General features: G+C 41.2%; 1 long non-coding RNA gene across 1 annotated transcript; it reads right to left on the bottom strand.

The window, feature by feature from the left end:
- Nucleotides 1-284: 284 nt before the first annotated feature.
- LOC130541262 (uncharacterized) lies at nucleotides 285-6,600 on the bottom strand. The gene is made up of 4 exons (XR_008955309.1): nucleotides 6,336-6,600; nucleotides 3,014-3,081; nucleotides 2,684-2,840; nucleotides 285-1,577 (listed from the first exon to the last, which is right to left on the bottom strand). It is a non-coding gene; the product is annotated as an uncharacterized LOC130541262 (long non-coding RNA).
- Nucleotides 6,601-6,867: the final 267 nt, after the last annotated feature.

Genomic DNA, 6,867 nt, shown 5'->3' with positions numbered 1-6,867 from the left:
TGATATATGCAGATATAAGTATGTACAACTATATATAGTTCTATAGTTATCTATAAATATGTAAAACTATATATAGTAAATATAAATACATAAATATATGTAATGTAATATATGCAAATATGTTTAACATAATTATATTTCTCCTAAAGCCAGCATCATATTTAATGGGAAATCACTAGATATGTTTTCATTCAGAATGTGATACTGGACAAACCATTATGGAGGAACTAGAAAACCTGAATTGAGAGACAATCATTTTAGATAATCGAAGCCAGCAAATTATTGAAAATATTGTATGATTTTTTTAATGTAACATACGATCAGTTTAATATTACAATACTGATACCTATGTAATAGATAGTACTAGAAAATTTAAAGTGAGAAAAACATTACATTTCAGAAACACTAATTAGATAAAGATTATCTTCTAAATTTTTGAAACAAACATCATGCTAACATTCTACTAAGCTTAGTAATCAGACAAGGAGGAAGGTGTCCCCTCACTTATAAAGCATTGCACTTTATTTTCTATTAGCCACATTAAGATAAAAAATAACAGAGAATTCAGAACTGTATGGGAAAAGATAATATATTTTGTATTACTGACAATATTTTTATACAGAAAATTCAAAGAAATCTGAAAAAAACTCTAACACTAATAAGAGCTTTCACTCAGATGGTCAGATAGAATACCAACATTTTTTTTTTAAAAGCCATTGTGCTCATTTTCAACAATAATAATCAGAATTTTTAATGGAAAAACAGAAACTTATTTTCTCACAGTGCTGGAAGCTACAAGTCTGAGATGACAATTTAGTCATTCCTGGATCCTCCTGAGGCTCTCCTTGGCTTGTAGATGGGGCCTCTTCCTGTGTCTCATGCAGTCATTCCTGTGTGTGTGTGTGTGTGTGTCCTCATTTCCTCTTCTTATAAGGACACCAACCATATTGGACCAGGGCCCACCCTTATGACCTCATTTTCACTTAATTACCTGTTTAAAGGCCCTATCTCCAAATACAGTCCCATTGTGAGGTACTGGGAGCTCGAGCTTCAACATACGAATCTTGCAGGGATGCAGTTCAGTCCATAGTAACATCAATAAAAAAGGTCAACCCATTAAAACATGGGCAACACACATGAAAAGGTAATTTGCAAGTAAGAAAACCTAAAGTCAATCTTCTGAACACCAGTACAAAATTACCTGAATTCAGTTAAACATAAATCAAAAATAACAATGTGATGTTATATTATGGCTATAGTATTTGCAAAAATTAATAGGTGTTAGAATGTGCAGAAATGGAAACTATTGTGTAATGAAGTACATGCATAAATTGTTCAAAGTGATTTGATCAATTTGGCAGAATAATAAATTTTCAAATGATCCTGCACTAAGAACCAGCAAATTCGCTAGTATATATACACCCCAGATTCCATTCACCCAGAAGTGCCCATCACCAGCACTGGAGCCAAGTAAGTCCACTCTGGTGTTTGATGTCTCAGCCAGCATGAGAAGGAAGACATCTGATCGTCCATCAACCCAAGGGCAGGGGTAAAGTGACCCAAGGACTTCAATGAGACTAAAAAGGAAAGCAAAGGGGTGTTTCTTGAAGCAGATTAGTGTTGGAACATTAATAAGAATTATAGAAACAATTTTAATACACAAATAGAATTATCCAAAACATCTGAATTCTTAAAATTTTATAATAGATTCTAGCAGCACTTTTAATATTTTGTTTGACACACTAAAATTCTTTATAATGGTACTTAATTACATAATTAACATTCCTGTTTTCATATTAAATTACTGGTTGAACTTTGTTCATGTGTCCACAAGTACCTTTCTTTGAAAGCCAAATATCATCATCAAAGTATTTATATAAAATGTATAATATCTTGATACATGCAGTTTATTAAAGCCTAAAATGAAAACTTGAGTCAAAAATATCTTTACATTGCTTTTCTGATGAAATTGTATTTAGATACAAATCTTTTATTATCATGCAATAAATATTTCTATGATTCATAGTAGAAATGCTTTTGCAATTCATGATTGAAAGTCTAAATGGGAGAATATTGATCCTCATATGTCTCTATTCACATACATAACCTGACATTTCATTTAGAATGTAAACCATATAGGTAGGTTAATAGTTGTGATGTTATTGCTTCTTGATATTTAAAGAAAACATATTCAATGATCCAATAAATGAAGTCCATATGTATTGGCTCTAGATAGAAGATAAGGAATATGTTACTTTAATTTTGCTTTGGATACTACACTTTATTTGGTGAAGAAAATATACAACTGAAGATTTTGGAAAAAGTCTAAAATCCTTTATTATTCTAACATTGTATGACTTGAGTTACCCACTGGCTGCAAGAAATTCTGGTAGGCAGCACAAGGAAATCATACAATAAAGACTAAAATCAGTGGGAAGTTGGTAGATTTGTGGACTTCTACCCAGTGACAAATTATGTAGAATTTTTAGAAAGTTCATTTTCACTGGTAGAATTATCTAAACTTTTAAAGCAAAAACTAAATAATGTATTTTAATGATAGATTTTCATGGTGGAGAGAAAAGAAAGAACATTGAAAACCCACTAAAACCCCACAATCATTTCCTTTTTTTGTGGGGCGGGGAGCTTTATTATCAGTCAGCCTGTAATTTAGTTGATAAATTACCTGCATGTTTTCCTTTCCCTTTCCCTGGAAATAAAACAAAATAAGAGAGGAAGGTGCACTCTCCGACATTCGGCTGCACAGGCCAGGCTGCGTTCCTCCGCCAGGCATGTGACGTTTGGACAGGGGTGCTATTTTCTCTCTCAGAGTCCATCTGTGACTAGAGTAAAGTGAAAGGTTTAAAACCCATGAGTTGTATATATTATTATAAAAGGAAGGGCCTGGCCAGGTGCGGTGGCTCACACCGAGGCGGGTCGATCATGAGGTCAGGAGTTCGAGACCAGTCTGGCCAAGATGGTGAAACCCCATCTCTACTAAAAATGCAAAAATTACCTGGGTGCGGTGGCGGGCATCTGTAATCCCAACTACTCAGGAGGCTGAAGCAGGAGAATCGCTTGAACCTGGGGAAGCAGAGGTTGCAATGAGCTGAGATCATACCACCGCACTCTAGCTGGGTGACAGAGCAAGACTGTGTCTCAAAAAACAAACAAAAAAAAAAGGAAGGGCCTGATTGTTCATTTATTCATTTGTTCAATTAAAATTTGACTAAAACAATTATTTTACAAGAAGATGCTAAAACATTGTTTTGTGTTTTTCTAATTTAAAAAAAGCAGTAGATGTTGATTATCTTTCCAGCCATGATGAAGTAACTGAGGCAGGCTTAACGTTCTGATGTAAACAACTACAAAATTGGGCAGAAGACAAGAGGCTGGGCATAGGATCCTGTGCTCACACCTCCATTAGGGGGTTTCTGGGATGCAGCCCCACTGTGGCCTCACTCTGCAGGTCACTCTTGAGAAGTCAGATGCCTACTTTGTTCTTTGGCCTGGATGAGGAATGTGATATTTTATCTTCAGGCCCTTAGGATTGTGTTTCATTATCTTTAAAGTTCAATAGTTTTATCTGGCTATGTCTTGGTTAAATATGCCAGGCCAGTTCCTGCAGGTATCAGTAGGCCCTTCTGACATGTAGCATCAATGCTTCTTTTGTTTCTGGAAAAGTTATCTAACTCTGGTTTCTCTAGCTCTGGCCCTAGGTTTGTTCAGGACTCCAGTTACACATATGCTGGCTCTTTGTTGGCTCTCTTGCATGTCACCAATGTCACTCTGACCCTTTTTTTTAATATAACTCATTTTGATAGTTCATTTTATGTGTCAACTTGCCTGGGCTATGGGGTGCCCAGGTTTTTGGTCAAACATTATTCTGGGTGTTTCCATGAGGGTGTCAGTGCCTGAGATTAATTTACTTTGGTGGACTTTAAGTAAAAAGCAGATTCCATAACATGGGGGTTGCACCAGGCCTTGCACCCCTAAAGGCCTAAAGACCCCCACTCCGTGGCTCTGAGAGAACTCTGCAGCCCACCTGCTTCAGACTCCAGCTGGAGCGTTGGCCCTCCTGGGTCTCTGGCCACCAGCCCAACCTGCAAACTGTGGACTTGCCAGCCCCATAATTAAGTGAGCTCACTCTTCCTTCCAGGGATTCTGTTTCACTGGAGAACTCTCATAAATCATTTTAATTTTAATTTTTGTTGTTTTCTTGCCTTTCTTGAATGTCTCAAATTGTCACTCAATCCAACCATTCTTGGTTTTGGTCATTTTTATATTTCCTACTAAAAGGTCCTTTTCCTTGTACAACCAACTGCTTGGTAAGGATATTTAATTTAAGATGCAGTATTGTGCTCAGTTCTTCTCTGTCACGGTTGTTTTTTGGCAGTGCATTTTTATCACCTGAAATGGCTTGATTCTCATTTTGTGTTTTCTTCTACTAATAGCTTTTTATAACGCTGGGCTGCTTTTGTTTACTTATTTCTTCTGACCGTTAGAGGCAGCGGATAGGATTCCTTGTTCAAGAGCTCTCTCTTCTGTCAGTGCAGCAGCATTCTGTTTCTCGCTGCTGTCCTGGGGGAAGTGGTGTGTCATCTGGTTTCTGCTCCTCTTTGGTCTTGCAGAACCCCACATTTTCCTCTCTTGCTTCTCTTTATTTCTTCACTCCTCTGCTTCCTAAGGGTCCTTCTTCCTTCTGATTTACCCTTTTCTTCAGAGGCAAAGCAGCTCTGGGCATGCCACGTGGGTCCTGGAGATGCATGTCTCCCTTCCCTGGAGCTGCCAGCCCCTGGGAGGCTTCTCTGCAGTTTTACCACCACAAAGTGGGTTTTGCTTAACAGCAGCTCCTGCTCCTTTTCTCCATGTCCCTCCTGTCCATGTCCCTGGACTTTCCTCAGTGTCCACCACTGTGTTACCTTTGGGATCAAAGGTAGTCGATCTGCTGTTGTATGTTGATTATTTCACCTGCAGGTGATTGAAACACACCACCTCTCTCTCCCAGGCTTGCCAAGGGAAGAGTTCTACGTAAAGTTGTTCTTCATGCTCATCTGCATAGTTATCTTGGAGATGTTTGAAAAGATTTAGATTCAGGTGGCTGCCAATATCTTCAGGCAACCCAAAGTCAAATTAACGTTTTTATTTTATGTAAATCAATGATTAGAAAATTGATTTTACGTATTTTACATAATTATCACCATGGGACTCATTATTTTGTTGCCACTCGTCAACCTGTTAATTCTGCATTTATAGTGATTTGTAATAGTTTTTCTAATTAAGGCAAACTAAACGAAATCAGTTAATAACGAAGTAGATTTTATCCCTCATGTACGCTAATATAGACTAACATGAAATCCCATAATTTATCTTATCTCAAAGCACATTTTTATACCGGGCAGCTGATTTGGTTTCTGCCCTCAGTCTATTCTCTCTCACACAGACTCCCCTTTACTTTTTCTCTGTTTCTATTTTTCCTCTGTCCTTCGCACCCTCAGCAGGGAGCTCAACTTCCTGGCACTATTCTCACACACATGTCAGGTGTAAACGTCTTTATGGGGGAAACAGGCTCTGGCTATCTCACAAAGCTTTAGTTGTCATGCACATGTAACACTTTCATTCACTTCTTAAAGGTGATTTACATGAGCCTCGCACAGCTGAGACATATTTCGCTGCTTACTAAACCTTGAATGATGGTGCGTCATTCTCATTAAAACAAGGAAGCACAGGAAGGTGGAAGTATAAATTTTTGTGAGTGTTTCTGGCCCACTATGAAAGTGCAACAGCGGGCATGGCTGTCTAGGCCTCCCTGGCAGCACTGGTGTGGGGGCTCCCAGGAAGGAGTAGAGGAGGGTTAGGAAAAGGATGGGAGGGCCACGGGCCTGGCAGCTGAGCAGCACCTGGGCCCTCACAGCTCAGATTGCAGAGCAAAGAGGGAGCCACATGTGGAGGGTGGGGAACATGGAGCGAGAAGGGGAGGGAAGCACAAAAGGGAGCACAAGAGGAGAGAATGGAGGGGAGCATGGGAGGGAGCATAGAAGGGGGCATAGAGGAAACACAAAGGGAGCACTGAGGAGAGCATGAGAAGAACAGGGGAAGCACAGGCGAGGTAGCACAGGGGGGAGCACTAAGAGAGCACACCGCGGAGCTGCCTCCACCCAGGCCTGGCATGAGCAGGGTTGACCCCAGAGCCCAGACCCTTCCCCCAGGAGCACAGGGAACAGGCAGTGTTCCCCCACAGTGGGGGCGGGAAGGAGAGTCCAAGGGCCAAGGAAGGGCTGATGGTCCATTTCCTGTGGAATTGCCCCAACCTGATGGCATCCATAAGGCACACTTACCATGCTTGGGTTCTGTGGTCAAGTCCGGAAGAGGCACGTCCTGCTCAGGGCCCCATCGGCTACCCTCCATCCCCAGTGCCTGGAACTATGTATGGCACCAGCCCTGGGGCAGGCACGGGCCTTGGCTTCTGAGCTCCAGGGATGCCCCAGACCCACTCCCTTAGCTTCTGCTTCTTGGCCTCACATCCAACTGCTGCAATGGCACCTCTGCACCTGCTAGTGGGGGTGACGCCTGTCCCTTCTGCACCTGCCAGCCAGGGATTATGACCTGTCCTTTCTGTACCTGCCAGACAAGGATTATGACCTGTCCCTTCTGCACCTGCTGGCTGGGGATTATGACCTGTCCCTTCTGTACCTGCCAGGCCGGGGGTGATGCCTGTCCCTTCTGCACCTGCTGGCTGGGATTATGACCTGTCCCTTCTGCACCTGCCGGCTGGGGGTTACAACCTGTCTCTTCTGCATGTGCTGGCCAGAGGTGATGTCTGTCCAGTCCACATATGCCGGCATGGGGGCTGACTGGTCTGTCTCTCTA

This window comes from Pan paniscus, chromosome 12 (genome assembly GCF_029289425.2).
Source record: "Pan paniscus chromosome 12, NHGRI_mPanPan1-v2.0_pri, whole genome shotgun sequence".
NCBI classification, from domain to species: domain Eukaryota; kingdom Metazoa; phylum Chordata; class Mammalia; order Primates; family Hominidae; genus Pan; species Pan paniscus.
Note: the sequence above shows the minus strand (reverse complement) of the source record. Positions and strands in the feature narration are given on the sequence as shown.